The 16,014-nt window shown below is 37.5% G+C and overlaps 1 protein-coding gene across 4 annotated transcripts in view; it reads left to right on the top strand.

Annotated features, from left to right (window-relative positions):
- Positions 1-16,014, top strand: part of RAB27A (RAB27A, member RAS oncogene family) — a 77,176-nt gene that overhangs the window by 27,242 nt on the left and 33,920 nt on the right. The window contains exon 1 of one of the 4 annotated variants that reach the window (XM_040492740.1): positions 5,393-5,465. The exons of the other annotated variants lie outside the window; for them this stretch is intronic. The gene's annotated coding sequence lies outside the window, so the exon portion shown is untranslated. Of the gene's footprint in view, positions 1-5,392; positions 5,466-16,014 lie in introns of those variants that run through there. 4 annotated transcript variants of the gene reach the window in all.

The following is a 16,014-nucleotide window of genomic DNA, read 5'->3' as shown; positions in this document are numbered from 1 at the left end:
ATAGATAAATATTGCCGTATTGAGGAAACAGTCTCAGAGAGGTTATGTGACTTGCCATAGGTCATACAGCAAGGAAGTATGTAACAGAGTTCAGGTCTTCTGACTTTATGCCCTTTGCACTTTTGATGTCCTGTGCTGGGTGGTCTATGTGGTATACTAGACACTTTGCTTCCTGATAATCTTATTTTTCCTGTGTTGAAAATGAATTCATTTTATTTCCTCACTCCAATACCAACTTCTTGAGGGGAGTGGCTGGGTCACATATTTCTTTCATGCCATTCATAGTTGCTAGCACAGTACTGGGCAACATAGAAGTTGTTTAAGTATGGTTAAGTTGAAAGCAAATACAATTTAATTTACCAAAAAAGACCAGCTTTCACTAGAGTTCCAAGACCCTTTTTGAGTCACCCCTGAATGAAATCAGCAATGAACAGAGGGAACCAGAGGAAGGAAGAGGCTGTTAGAGAAAGCCAGATGGTAGACATAATTAGCAGTTGGGCGACAGCTGGCCTGTTAGTCTGGTGATGAGGGGTGGTAGACCAGCAATACACAAGACCATCCTCAGGAACTGTGCAATTTTGCTGAAGACTTTAGACACTTTCATGAGAAAGGAGAGAAGTAGTTAGAAGTAGCATAATACCCATACAAATTAAGCAGATAGAGCACTCATACATATTGAGAAAATGTTGGTTAAAGAAATATCCAGAGTAGGATGTGGCTTATGAAGACAGGTTTCCAGGGTGAGAGTGCAGTGGGTAGAGAAGCATTTGGCTTGGTTTGTGATCATTCCTTTACTACCTGAGGCTGTGAGAAAAGGGACATATAGGTAAGCATGTTTCCTTTAAAACAACTTTCCTTCCCTTTTCCCTTCTATGGCAATCAGTAGGGCCTCACCCCTGAGCCCTGGTGTCAGAAGAGAAGCGAGCTCAAATAATCACACATCATCTGTGCATAGAGATGTGTTGTGATGACTAAATCCATGGATATCTCTGGGACTTTCTCATTTCACATATTCTTGTGCATTTGCCCCTTGGATTAGTGAGATGGTTCAGAAATTCCACTACTTGGACAACCTAACTGTATTTCTAAAGTATATTAATTTTTCTCAAAAGGATCACAAAAATGCACTAACATCACATGCCCCACATTTTGGTTTGGAAATCACACTGCATCTCCTGAGTTCTGTAGCATTTTGCATCTGAATAAAATGTAAAACCTCTTCTGCTAGAATGCATATGAAAGATGTCCAATGTCCTAATGGTAGAAGCCTACACATGTTCTTTTATGAGCTTCTGTCTCTTAAGGGAACATAAAATTAAATCATTTTAGATTAGTAGTAATAGAACTTTAACATCTGTTCCTTCCTGTGTCAAAATGTCCACAGTGTAGAATTACTTAATAGGAGCTGAAGGAATGTGTATGTCAACTACTCAGAGATGCCAGCAATTAAGGGAAATTATTTCAAATCAGAAATTGTAATTTATATGCAGTAGACTCTGAAATGTAAGTATGTAAAACCTTTTCTGTGACATTCATATATGAATTTTTAAGGTAATTTCTCATTAAAAATTGATTAATATCATTGGGGTTTATTGTTAGAAGTTTTAGTTTATTTTCAATGCTTGATACCTATACAGCAATTGTATTTTTATGTGATGTGCAAATGTATATTGGAAAGTTCTAATTTAAAAAGGATACCAGGGGCACCTGGGTGGCTTAGTCAGTTAAGTGTCCAAGTCTTGATTTCAGTTCAGGTCATGATCTCATGGTTTGTAAGTTGGAGCTGCAAGTTCAGGCTCCTCTCTCTTTGCTTCCCTTCCTCCCTCCTTCCCTCTTTCTTTCTCTCAAAATAAACTAAAAAAAAAAAAAAAAAAAAAAAAAGGATACCATTGGTAACACTGTTTTTTGTCTTTTTTTTTTTTTCAACATTTATTTATTTTTGGGACAGAGAGAGACAGAGCATGAATGGGGGAGGGGCAGAGAGAGAGGGAGACACAGAATGGGAAACAGGCTCCAGGCTCTGAGCCATCAGCCCAGAGCCTGACGCGGGGCTCGAACTCACGGACCGCGAGATCGTGACCTGGCTGAAGTCGGACGCTTAACCGACTGCGCCACCCAGGCGCCCCTGTCTTTTTTTTTTTTAATGGAAGCATAATTCCTGAGGTCTAAACATTCAACTTAAAGACTTTTACAGTCAAACTTGTGGGTATGTGGAAGTTAACTTTATATTTGAAAAGTTGACTTATTAAAATATGATTATGGAATTGTGAGATTGATTGTCATGGTGGCTTATAAAAACTTTTTCTTACTACTTTACAGTTATCTCTCATATATGTAGAATCTCATTTCATCATCATTAAAAATTTTAATATCACTTGTTTCTTTAATGTCCTCCAAGCACTCGAAAAAATTTCTAAAGTTGTTGCTTATCAATTTCTTAAAAATTCATGGATACTTACATTCTCATGGTATTTTGTCATGTGCTTTATGCTCCTTTTGTCTATAATTCTCTTTACCCTATTGACTTGTTCTCTTGCTGATTCAGTCAACATTTTTATTTTGTGTTAGTAAATTTATATTGAGATTTTTTTTTATCCATTCCTTTTTAAACAAGGTCTTCTAGATTTTTTTGTGAGTGACCATCTTGCCCACTCACTTTAGCCCCAATATATTTAGACTCCTGCCTTAAAATATTATTGAGAAAACAGGGACTTGGTTCCCATAGTGCCCTTATCTTAGGCTTGGCTGATGACAAAGACAGGTATGGCTTTGGGGAACCAAATGGTAATCTGGACGCTTGGCCTTCCATATGCCCAAGGTAGGAAGAGGAAACTTAGTGAAGGAATCTGGTTGGAGCAATTAGGGAGCCTTTGAAATTGGATGGGCTAACAGGAGAGAGCAACCAGATGGAAAAAAATTGCTCTGACTTAGAAGGTAATCTCTCAGGTTTTTGATAAAACAGCAACTACTGAAGGCCTTTTCTAGGTGTTGTCCCTACTGTCTGTAATTAGCTAAAATGTCTCTCCAGTCTCTAGGACTACATGTTCTCCTGAATTCCTGGGACACTCTTCCACAAATCCATAAACCACTTCTCTCCTTTTTGATCTGTTCCTTACTTTGTTGGTGTTTGACTTTGATGTGACCTTGACCACCTGTCTGGGAACCTCCATTTGTATTTAGCCCCTTGTGTCTTGAATTGGTTGTGTGCCACCTACACATGAGCCTGCGTGCTCTGGTAGGGAGGATAAGAAGTTGTTCTTTTCCCATTTCCCCACCACTCCTTTCTCCTTCCCTGGAACTTTTGAATAGTTTAAAGTAGCAACGTTTTCATGACATAGCCATTAGCTGGAACAAAGCATTTTGTGGATAAAATATAATACTGGCAATTTTTCCTGAATTAATAGAAAAAAAATAAAGTTAGCAGAGAGAATTTTCAGTTTTTCTCTATCACTATTAAAAAGAAATTTTGTGCCTTTTTATGCTACTCTGGTTATAGTTTAGTATAAAGTGGCTTTGGATATAGCACAAAATAATACATTATCAGTTATTTTAAGTTTGCCATTTCATTGTTTCGTTATGTTCCTCAAAACATATCTTGACTTTTTAGGGTTCCACCCCAAGCATAGCTTCTTGAGTCTGTTGAGACTAATCTGGATATATTTTCTGATGGCCTCAGTGTGTCCAATTAGTCCCATTAGCAAGGGATCACCAAGGTAGCTGGTTATAAACATCCATCTAACAATTCTCATTTTCAAGGACACTGGTACCTGTCCCAAGGTGGGGTGTGACGGGTGCTGCCTTTTTGTTCACTTTTGGCCAGTTTGGTGTGGATTTTTCCAGGACTTTTTAGACTTAGACCCATAGACCTTCATTTCCTGTGAGTGACCCAATGATCATTGTCTCCAAGACTCTATCTTACCAACTTACCTTAATTCTCTCAAGCTTTAGGTACCCCTACTTGGAGTTCTCATCAGGGACACCCAGTATATTTTAGGTTTTCCCTCCCAGGTGAGACGAGTCCTAAGAATGTGGTAAGTGGGGGAGATCTGAGAGGTGGCATCTTAAGGAGATGTTCAGTAGAAAAGCCTAGCAGGCCTTACAAAAATGTGTTGTCGATCTAAGGCTAAACACCTTAGGCAGACAGGAAGTGTTTGTGTACAAAGGCAAATGAGATGATTCAGTTGGGTGGAAGGTAGAGCTTTCCTCACTGGTTTCCAAATGTGTGCAAAGGACCCTTGATAGTCCTTGTGGGGGCCACAGGCTTTGGAGGTCAGGTATCATGTTCATCTTATTATCAGAATGGTTCCACTTTCATTGGTTTTGTATATTGGAGTGCCATGTGAGATTTCATTTGAAGAAACTTGCTAAAGATAGTTTGCAACTGGCTGGACCAAAGCAATTTTCTGAGGTAGTGAAAGGTTTACTGCAATGACCTGATGTAGGTTTTCTGAGACCCTGTGCAGGAGTATCCAACAGGCTGTGAAGATACTAATCTGCAATAGACAAGAAGTAACCCAAACTTAGAACAGCTCAATCATATCCTCTTTAAATAATTTCACAAGAGTGGACCCAGGGATCTACTCTGAATTTTAAAAAAAGAGAAAGAAAAAGGAGAGAAAAGCCTAGTGCAAATTACAGCCTTCTCCATTAATAACACATTTATAGATATTTCAAGTAACATATATGCTCTAAAGACAGAAACAAATAACTTAGGCAAGCAGTATAATTGAATAATTTGGATGTCTCTAAATCTGCTATATAACTTGTGTGACTATACGAGTTTTTATTCCAAATCAAAAAAATAAGGATAAAGGTAAAACAGACCTTTGAATAAAAAGTTAAAGAACTCTTAAAGTACCTCCATGGATCTCAGTGTTCTACATAACACAAAGGCCACAGATTGAATGCCTCATGAATAAGGACTGCAATGCCTTGTTCTTTTGTGATGCTTTATATTCATCTTCTTTAAGATATTATCTTGTACTTATTTTATAAGAAAAATCCAGTTTCTTCACACACCTTTCTCAGAAACAGATAAAGTAGTAAAATGTAAATAAAGGTAATATCAGATTGAAAAACATAACTAGCATACAACTAACAGGGTATATAGATAATTTTCAAACAGTCATGGAACATTCATAAAACTTAAGAAATCCCTCAAAATTTGATACTATGCAGAACAATTTTGCTGACCCAAGATGCAATAAAATTAGAAATCAACAGCAGTAGCTAAACAGCCAACTGTGATCATACAGGTTAATTTAGAAATTGGCTGGATGGTTGCAAGTACATTGTAGTTTCTCGGTCCTTTTGCATAAGTAAATCCAAGGCACACCCCATTCTATAAACAGCTGCTGACAGAAATGCAAACAGTCCTTTCCAAGACTGCACACTGAATGGGTGGAACAAGGAAAGACTTCCTGAGAATCTATAAGAAGTATATCCAATTAGACCTTGTCAATTGGGTGAGTTTCTTTTCTTTCCTTTTGATTCAGCTATTAAAGAATATGATACTTTTTAGGGAGCAATTGAACACATGTTCTAAATATATTACTGTAGAAAGTAGACTTGAGAAGGACCCAAAAGACCTATAACCAGCTGTCTGTAACTTACTGACACCCAATGGGCAAGGCTGAGAATCCTCGTGTCATTGTTTGAGTTGTGCTAAATCATCAGGAAATAGCTTGATTTTCTGAGCCTATTTCAATGTTCTTTTTATAATTTTTTATTTAAAAAATCTTTAAAATTGAGATATAATTGACATTCATTGTATTAGTTTCAGGTATACAGCGTAACTTTTCAATTTTTGCATATGTTGCAAAATGATAACCATGGTATGTCTTGTTACCACCTGTCCTATATGGTGATAGAATTTTTGTGTGATGAGAACTTTTAAGATTTACTCTCTTAGCAAGTTTCAAATATGCAATACAATGTTATTAACTGTATTTGCCATGCTGTATGTTACATCCCCAAAACTTATTTATTTCATAACTAGACATTTGTATCTTTTGACTTCCTTCACCCATTTTGCCCTCCTCCACTCCCTGCCTCTGGGAGTCACTGATCTGTATTCATGAGCTTGGGGTGTTTTTTTCCCCCACATATAACTGACATCATGCAGTATTTGTCTTTCTCTGTCTGACTTATTTCACTTAGTATAATATCCTCAAAGAACATTCATCTTGTCACAAATGGCAAGATTTCCTTTTTTGTAGCTGAGTAGTATTCCTTTGTGTGTGTGTTATATTTGTGTGTGTGTGTATCGATGTCATTTTCTTTATCATTTATCTTTTGATGGATATTTATGTTGTTTCACTATCTTAACTGTTGTAAATAATGCTGCAGTGAACATGGGGTGCATATATCTTTTTGATTTTGTGTTTTTATTTTCTTTTGACAAATACCAGAAGTAGAATTATGGGGTCATATGATTGTTTTATTTTCAATTTTTTGAGGACACTGTATACCGTTTTGCTCAGTGGTTGCACCAATTTACATTCCCACCAACAGCGTACAAGGGCTTCCTTTTCTTCCTATCCTCATCAACACTTGCTAGGTCTTCACTTTTTAATAATAATCATTGCTGGGGCGCCTGGGTGGCGCAGTCGGTTAAGCGTCCGACTTCAGCCAGGTCACGATCTCGCGGTCCGTGAGTTCGAGCCCCGCGTCAGGCTCTGGGCGGATGGCTCAGAGCCTGGAGCCTGTTTCCGATTCTGTGTCTCCCTCTCTCTCTGGCCCTCCCCCATTCATGCTCTGTCTCTCTCTGTCCCAAAAATAAATAAACGTTGAAAAAAAAAATTAAAAAAAAATAATAATAATCATTGTAAGAGGTATGAGGTGATATCTCATTGTGGTTTTGATTAGCATTTTCTTTGATGATTAGTGATGATGGACATCTTTTCATGTACTTGGTGGTCATCTGTATGTCTTCTTTGGCAAATGTCTATTCAGGTCCTTGGCTCATTTTTAAATCGGATTATTTGTTTTGTTTTTTTGGTGTTTTGTTGTAGGACTTCTTTATATATTTTGCATATTAATCCCTTAACAGGTATATGATTTGCAAAAGTTTTTTCCCATTTAATATGTTGGCTTTTTATTTTGTTGATAGTTTCCTTAACGGAGCAGCGTTTTTGAAAAGAAGAAAGTTGGTATATGGTAGGAATATTTACAGCTGTTTAAACTCAGGATGGACTTGTATCAGTATGTTGTTGCCTGTTCATTAACATTATGGGAAAACCAAAACTAGCGCAGTACTGAGAAGAATTTATGTTCCTGAAATGGCTCTATTCCCAGGAATAGATGGGGCAAATCTCTTTTCCTTATTGGAAAAGTAGAAGTCCTTGAAGACACAGCAGCACTTGAGCTTACTGAGAGGGTCCAATACCTTGAAGTTAACATGGCAACTCACTGTGTTATAAGGAAATGTGCATTCTTTGACTGGCATTGTTGGTGTAAGGTCAGTTTTTGCACACACAAATTGGTGTTGGGGAAGAGTACCTGAAAATGAGAGACAGGAAAGCCAGAAAGGGGAAAAGAGAGTAGAGAGGTCATGGCACAGGGGTAATTATTAGAAACAGGGCTGTTAGAACCCAACATGGGGGGTGGTTGAGGGTGGTTGATGTTAGACTGTGGAAAAGAAAACCAGTTACAAAGTGATGGAATCCCATGTGTGTTAATAAGCCACCACGTAACCAAAGAGCATATTCCTGGGGGCTGAGAACAACCAAGCTCTGATGTGGTCAGCAGGGATGAGGATGTGGGGTAGGTAGGACAAAGGAGAAGTGGAACCATATCTGGAACATCTTAGTAACCATTGTAAGCATCTGTGTGCCAAACCAAGGGTTCAGTTTAGCCTTTGGAGTAGGGCATGTGGGATGGGAGCTCCCAACATTCACAGTTCCTGCAAGTATGTAGGTCATCACAGAAAAGTTAAAGTATGGTCCCTGTCCTTTAAGAAATCAGTGAAATGTTTTCACTATACTGTAAAAATCACCCTTATAAACAACATTGAAAATAATATCCTAGTATGTAATTGGCTGGATCTGGAAGGGCAGAGTGGTATTTATTCTGGACACACTTTACCTACACGGTGAATAATACAGAGTGCTCCCATTCTCATTTTTTTAAAAAAGGCAATGATAATGGAACTCTTCACTTCCCCAGTTATTGTCAACTCAGGGATATTTATCTAATTGTTTTTATTATTTGGACAGTGATCCTCAACAGGTCTTCCTTCTTCTAATTCCTAAATTTTTTCTATCCTAATGTTTTTCTTGGAATGAAAGAAGCATCATTGCTACTTCACAAATTAAAGTTGTTTCCTCCTTGATTTGGCGTGTTTCTCCTGACAGATTAACACCTTTGCTGTGTTGCAGTACACGAAAAACTTGCAGCAGGTGAGAGGCCAGAGAGCCAGGCTGTGCTGGTCAAAGGCCTCACCACACATGTCCCATGTTCTGGGAGGACAAGTATTGGGAGAAGCACCACTGACTCCATTTCTAGGTGAAAAATGTAAAGGTGTTGTGTGTTTTGTGACCTTGGAAATGCATATTCCAATATCAAGTCCTGCAAGTCTACATGATTTTTTTTATCCTTGCAGTCCTGGTTGGGGTAGCAGTACTGTCATTTGTAGTATTTCTGCCTCTGAGTCCAAGCCCAGAATTTGGTGGCACTCCGACACAGCCAAATGCCATCATTTAGCTTGCGACAGCAGAATTCCTTCTGTCAACCAGTTGACTTGCAGATAGCCCACCTTCCAAGTAGCTGAAGTCACTCCTCCTTTTCTATTTTTGGAAAACATTTTCACTCCATTCTTGGAGAGTTTTATAAAGTTTTCAGTGTCATTCTTAAGGTATTGTGGAAAAAGTACCAGGCTTAAAGTCGTAAGATCAGTGTTCATGCTTTAATCTGTTGTAATCATACGAGAGCTGTGACCTACTGATAGGTATTAGGCATTTTGCTACTTATTTTACACAGGTAGGTGGTGGCGTCCTGTTGTTTGAATATAGGAGGCCCTGACTCCAGTGTTTGTTAACATCATCTTCTATGTGCTTTTAAAAAGCAGCCTCTGTGTCGGAGTAGACTTTACAGACTTTACAGATTTTTCACTTCTCTCAGATTCTTAATTTCCAGCTTCATGGTGTCATTAAGAAGCACATTTAGCCATGGGTTGGACATTGCAGTGACATATGGTTGTGTCCATGATGGGGCTGCTTTCACATTGTTGGAGATATTACTCAGCAAACCAAACAGCCACTCCTATTGCCATAGTATGGCCTATATTTTACAAACGACCTATTCTACAGCGTGCCCTTTCCTTGTTACCTTGTATCTCTATAAAACAAGAATTACTTATCACAAACTACAAGTAATATAACACCCAGTGTTTACTTTCCATAAATTCCTATAAACACTCATATTTTGATCCTAAAAGAGATTTAAGCAATAAATAAACTCTTTTAAGTAAATGAATCAATGGTCTCCATAAATTAAAAAAAAAAAAAGCCATAATTTCATTTGAATCATTCCACAATGGTCTTCCAGAAGAACACTCTCCACTTTCAAGAATAATTCCAATGTCCCCTTCTTTCCTAATGTGTAGTTGCTTGTATTTGTTTACTGGGTTATGTTGCTCACATACTGAAATGATGGTAACATTTCAGAAATAGGTCAACGCCTGGATTGAGACTGTTTATTCTTTATTTACCCTAATACTTCTCTTTAATACTCATAAAGAATTTGCAAATGTCTAGAGGAAGAATTTACAAATGAGGAAACGTTTGGATGTCCTGCAAGTTTTTGGAAATGTATATTTAATCTCATGGTATTTGCAGATCACTTTATTTTTTCTTTGGATAACTTGCTATGCCGGAATACTACCATCTGCTATAAGTCAGTCTTTTCACTTTGTTTAAATGAGGAGAATGGAATATTCCTATGTAGCAGGTGCATCTATAAATATTAAGCCAAATGATATGCAAATTTAGATTTTTAGCCAGGGACATCTCCCGTTACTGTTAAGGATGGATCCATGATATTCTATAAAACACTGTATTGATAGGAATGTATGTATGAATCATAGGTGATAGGTGAATATCTAATGCAGTTTATAATATTCAGAATTTAGATAAAATCAAACTCATCCTTCAATAAAGTGTCAAGGAAGAGCTAGATTCCAATTTCCTTCTGTTTTTCAAAGCTGTTAGATTTCCACTTAGTTCTCTCTACCCAAGATCTTTTCACAAACAAGACCAGCTCCTACTCAGGAGGGCAGAAACCTATCTCCTCATACTTAGACAAGAAATTGAGAAGAGGAAGCCTATGTACAGGGAAGGCAGAGGCTGTCTTCTCTTGTGGAAATGGAGCAGTACACATGTTGTTTCTGTAGTGAGAGTGGATGTGTTTCATTCCAGGATGTAGGAATTGCAATGGTCTGAGACCGTTGTAGCCAGGGCTTATTTGATAAACACAAGTTGACCCCACTCATATCTTGGTACATCTTAAAATGCTTTTTCTACCCTGCCTCACTCTGTATGATTTCTCTTTCCTTTTTCTGCTGTTTCTATTATGTTTGTGCTTCAGAATGCCAGGAATGGGTCAACAGCGGTTCCATAAACAAAACAAAATAAGACAAGCCTCCTGATTTTTAACATTAAAATTTAAAAACACTGATAGACTTTATTGTTCTATGCCAGTCATTGGTACGTGAACATTTTTATCTAGATGAATGCTTGGATAAGGGGATATTAATATGTACGACAGAACATGAGGCGATAGAGTTCCCAAAAATACTGATGTTTTATGCTTTATCAGAAAAATAGTTACATTCATATGCTCCAGTTTCTACATAGAAATCACTTTGGGCAAGACAAGTGGAATCCATAAGCTCTATAGCAATACTGTAATATTTTATTAACCTAAGAAGTTCAAAATCTTTTCCAGTAAAAATTCTGGACATATACCTCATGTTTCTCTTTTAAAAGTTTTCTCTTTATTGGCACACCTAGGTGGCTCAGTCAGTTAAGTGTCCAACTCTTGATACTGGCTCAGGTTGTGATCTTGTGGTTGTGAGATGGAGCCCTGTGTCAGGCTCCATGCGGAGCGTGGAGCCTGCCTGGGATTTTCTCTCTTCCTGTTGCCCTCTTTCTGTCCCTCCCCCCTCTTTCAAAATAAGTATTTTTTTTTAAGTTTTCTCTTTATTCTCTATTGAGCTTCACATTTTTCTTCGTTTTGCATCTTTATATGCATGCCACACATGTGGCTTGTGCACATATCGGCAGGGAAAAAGTACTATGGGGATATGAATTTTGATGTCATATTGTGTTATGTTTAGAAAGGAAGATTAAAATATTCATGAGGATTGGCTTTTTTGAAAAACCATAGAGGTGGGTATAGTCAATAGAAGAATATACCTTAGGATGTGTCTAAAAGTGTAAGATTTCCATGGTGAGTATTGGCTCTCCATTGTGCTCAGGCAACAAGCACAGAAAAGGCAGTCAATAAATATTTGATGAATGAAAGAGAGAGTGAATGAGCCAGAAGTATCCTTACAGAGAACTTAAGGCAGCACTACAGAAAATAATCTTGATTGGAGAGAAGAGTACTAAGCTCGAGACCAAACAAGTTTGTAAGGAAATGAAAAACTTGATGATTTTTATGCTCTTTCCACTTTGAAACCACAAGAAAGAAAGATCTAAAGAAAGGATTTACAGGAGATGGTACAAGTATCAAGATACTTAATTGCTTGGATTTACTATGACCAATAAGAGGCGGACAAGCCCTCAGTTTCTGACTTCTCTTCTTGGTGGAACCAATCAGAAGGAAGGGCTTTGTGACAGAGAGGCAGAAGTACAGGCCTTTTATCCCAACTTCTCTGAGTCTAAGCCTTGGCTATAAAGCAATTCATCTCTGTAAGAGCTGGCACCACAGAAAACTTTGGTTCCTGAATCAAAGCAACTATAACTGAGGTTCCTGGCTTTTAAGGAAGGAAAGGAATACAGAGAGAACAAAAATCATGATATGTTAGAAAAGGATACAGTGCTAGAATTTAGACTAGGGATCTAGCTCAGTCCCACATCTAACCTGCTGGTTGATTTTATATTATTCACTTGTCTTTTCTGAGCTTCATTCAGTTTTCTCTTGTAGAAATTAAAATATTCAACTGACGAACACTCCAGCTCTGAAACTGCCAAAAATCACACAGATAAAACTTAGTGTTAGTTTGGAATGCCAAGATAGCTTTTGTGATGGGTGAAGACCTCATAAGTGATTGTACCTAAATTGAATGTTTCCTATGATTTTTCTAAAGGTTCAGGTACTGGGTTAAATAAGAATAGATTGTAAAATGACATGCCTTGCTGAAAACTTGATGAGACTGTTTGGAATAATATTGCTAAAGACAAATTTCAATTACTGAACGCTTAACACAGACCAAGCAATATGCTAAAAGCTTTCTGTAGATAATGTCACTTAGTAGCCATTATTATCTCCACTTTATGGTTGAAAGAATGTAGGTTTAAAGAACAAGGAGTCTCACACAAAGAGTCAAAATTTGAACCCAAGCCTACTTCCCATCATATTAAGAAAATATCACTCTTTATGTATTATAACTCTTATACAGACCATTGAGTTTTCTTTAAGGATGATGACCTGATAAAATCATGTATATCTAGTACTGTTTGTGGCACATGGTGATTATTCAACTAATATTATCCTTCCCTTTTTTTTTTTTTTTTTTTTTTTTTTTTACTTTCTGTACTAAATATGGGTGATAGAGGGAAAATTTGGCTGTCAAGAAATGGCTGACCTATCTGGAATAGTTTTAGAATGATTCTGCCAAATGATAGGAGATCCTAAGGTTGGAGTCTGCGATTGACTTTAATAGGAAGCTTTATGGAGAATTTGGGCTAAGGCTGTGTGTGTGGTGGGGGGTAGGGAGAGAGGGAGAGAAATGGATCTAATTCCTTTGCTCTTAACTAAAACCACTCTCCTATCTTATTCCCTGAAAAACAATTAAAATATGTTTGTTTTTTAAATAAGGAAGAAGACCATTGACTTTCTCTCAGAAGGCAATTATCACCACTTAGTGAATGTTGAGGAAGTGGGTGTTTCTTGCTTTCTATTGTTAATCTGATGAGAGTGAGGGTGGAGAGCCCTGTGAAAAAATATTTGTATAGGGAGGAGAGGTAGAAGTGAACTGAGTAAGAAAGTCTTTTGCAAGTCCCAAATTAGGGTCATTCTTGACTTTTTAGAAGACACTTCCTTGAGGTATTTCAGATTCTACTTCCTGAAGGAGATCTAGAGTTTAAAGAAGTGAAATTTTTGGGTTCAAGTGTTCTTCATACATAGATCCTTATTTTCTTTTTCATTAATTTTTAGGGACATAGTTCTTTCTTACAGTTCTAAGAAAGGAATATTGCCTGCATATTGACTGTTGGAAGCTAGATTGCGATATGATGACGCTAATAGGAATTAATACTAATACAGGATTTACTCTGTGCCAGATATTGTTCTAAACTCTTCATGTACACATTAGCTCAGTCCCCACAATAACCCTCTGAGATAGGTTTAATGCTTCATCAAATCTAAAATGTGTTGATGGTGCATTTGTGATGTTGCTAGAAGATGCTAATGAAAGGTTTTCACACAATTATCTCCAGTACCACCTCATTTAGTAACAATCCCAAGATGTCGTGGGTTGTAAGACTGTAAAATGTAAGATGCACCCCAATTATAAAGAAATTGCAATAAGAAAGCATATGCATGATAGAATTAATAAAATAAAAATTAATTTTAAAAAATCATTCCTAATTTTAAAACTGCAGAGCCTGAGGCAAAGGGGTTAAATTTTCTAAAGTGAAATGACTGGATTCACATCCAGGTAGTTTGGTTCTAGATTCCATGCTCTTAACCTCTACTTTTTCCTGTCTCTCAACAATGTGCTGGAATTGAGCCCATGTTAGCATGTAGATAGACTGCCCAAGGCCCACTTACTCATCTTCTCATTGGGACATCCATGACAGAATGGCACTGAGATCCTTCTGAGGGAAGAAGTGTGTGTAGTATGTAGCACCTGCCTTTAGGGCTGTGATAAAGATTATAAAATACTTAGTGTGTGGGCTTCCAACCCATTTTTAGCAAGAGCAATGCAATTGGAAAGAGCTTTCATGAACTGGCTTCTGAAGCATCGGTAGTTTGGAATACTGACTGCAAATAGTTTGCACAAAATGTTGTTGGGGTGTTCCAAATGTAAAATTCTGCACTGTATGTTTTCAGCTGGAACTTAAGTTTTCTTCATCTGGTGGTAATAAGCATTGGTGAAACACACACATGTGTGTTTGTACTTGTAGTTTCCTAAGCACTAGAATTATCTTCTGCTGAAAGATGGAATGGTTCCATTAATTCTAGGCTTTAACTAAATAACTGCAAACTCAGAGAAGAATCTTGTTACCATCAATATACCCTGCCCAAACCCTGAAAAATCTGTTACCGGTTTGAAGGCCTACCTCTTTTCCTGAGTCCTTTTATTTCCTTGCAGCTTCCTTCCTTTTTAGAATTCTGGTCTCTGTTAACCCAGACTAGCCTAGTTATTGTGACCAATTTAGGGCACACTTTACATAGCCTCCAAATTTGATGAAGGTTTTCCTCAACTTGAAATCTCTATTTTATTGTTGGATCATGGATCACTGTTTTGCCGCTAGGTCCCTTAGATAAAATGAAGGGTGAGTTCTCAACCAAGGAAGACTCTGGCACTCATCACACCTCTTCCTATTGTTTATCGTATTCTCTGCCAGTGTGCCAATACTCCTTTCTCCCAACCTGTTCTCTATTCTCCAACACATACAATTGAGGTAAATATAAGTAAAAATTTAAGTTTGTTGGTTCAGTGTAAGTGTAAAGCACCAAACCATTGCTTTTTGTGCTTCTATTTATCATTTTACATTTCTAGCCTTAAACTGTTTGAACATCTGATAAATCAACTTGGACTCGTTTGAGCCAGTTTTTAATCCATCTAAGACCATAAAAAACATTTGATAGATGACATGAACTAATTTACAAGAAGTTTGATAAAATTAGAGCAAGTATGACTTAGTTGGAGAGATTTAACTGATTAGCACTAACTTGATTCAGTAAAATATACTCTGAAACAATCAAACCTAATGTGAACCAGTCAGAACATGCTTGTCCAGGTCAGAAATTACAGAGCTAGGTAAAACTAGTTTGAAGCAGTTTGAGCCATTCAAACCAGACCCAAGTAATGTTCACTAGATATACCTAATTTTAGCCAAAGTGGCTTTAGGTCAGTGAAAAGGTGGACTCTGAACTCAACTCTTTGATTCTGAACTAGAATGAAGCATTCAGATTTTTTTGGAACAAGTATGAGCTTATTAGAATGGATTGCAATGTCTGATACAGATTTGAACCTGTTTTTAAGCTGGTCATAACTCTTTTCCAATAGACATATCAATTTACAATGCGTTGAAAATGTTTTAAACCAGCCAAAAAATATCAGAATTAGTTTGAAAGTGATCTATGTTGTGAACTAGATCTAAGTGATCTAGTTCAGCAAATGACTCTGAACCAGTCAGAAATACTTTCTGCTAGAAATATGTCTTGAGCTGATCAGGGGCAATTTCAGAGATTGTTCTTGGTCTTCAGAGCCAGTCTGATATGTCCAGAATGGGGTGAAGAGAGTGAGCTAACATCTGCTGTGTACCCAGTATATGCCAAACACTGTTTGTTCTGGGTGTTCCACAAAGAGCATCTCATTCAATCCTTAGAACAATAGTGTGAAGGAGTATATATTCTTTTTCACAGAATGGAAACTTGAACCAAGGCTCAGAGATGTCTGAGTAGCTGGCATGTGGGAGACTTGGGATTCAGCCTGGCTCTCCTGGACTTCAGAGGTCATGTGTTTCCTATTAGGCTACCTTATACAGTATAGTACCCAGTCACTGTTAAGCCCAACATGCATTTGTAGAAACTTGAGCAACAAGAATAAGCTTGGAGATA

The sequence above is a fragment of the Herpailurus yagouaroundi genome, unplaced genomic scaffold, assembly GCF_014898765.1.
Source record: "Herpailurus yagouaroundi ecotype Mexico unplaced genomic scaffold, PumYag 184, whole genome shotgun sequence".
Lineage (NCBI taxonomy): Eukaryota > Metazoa > Chordata > Mammalia > Carnivora > Felidae > Herpailurus > Herpailurus yagouaroundi.
This window is presented reverse-complemented; position numbering and strand designations above follow the sequence as displayed.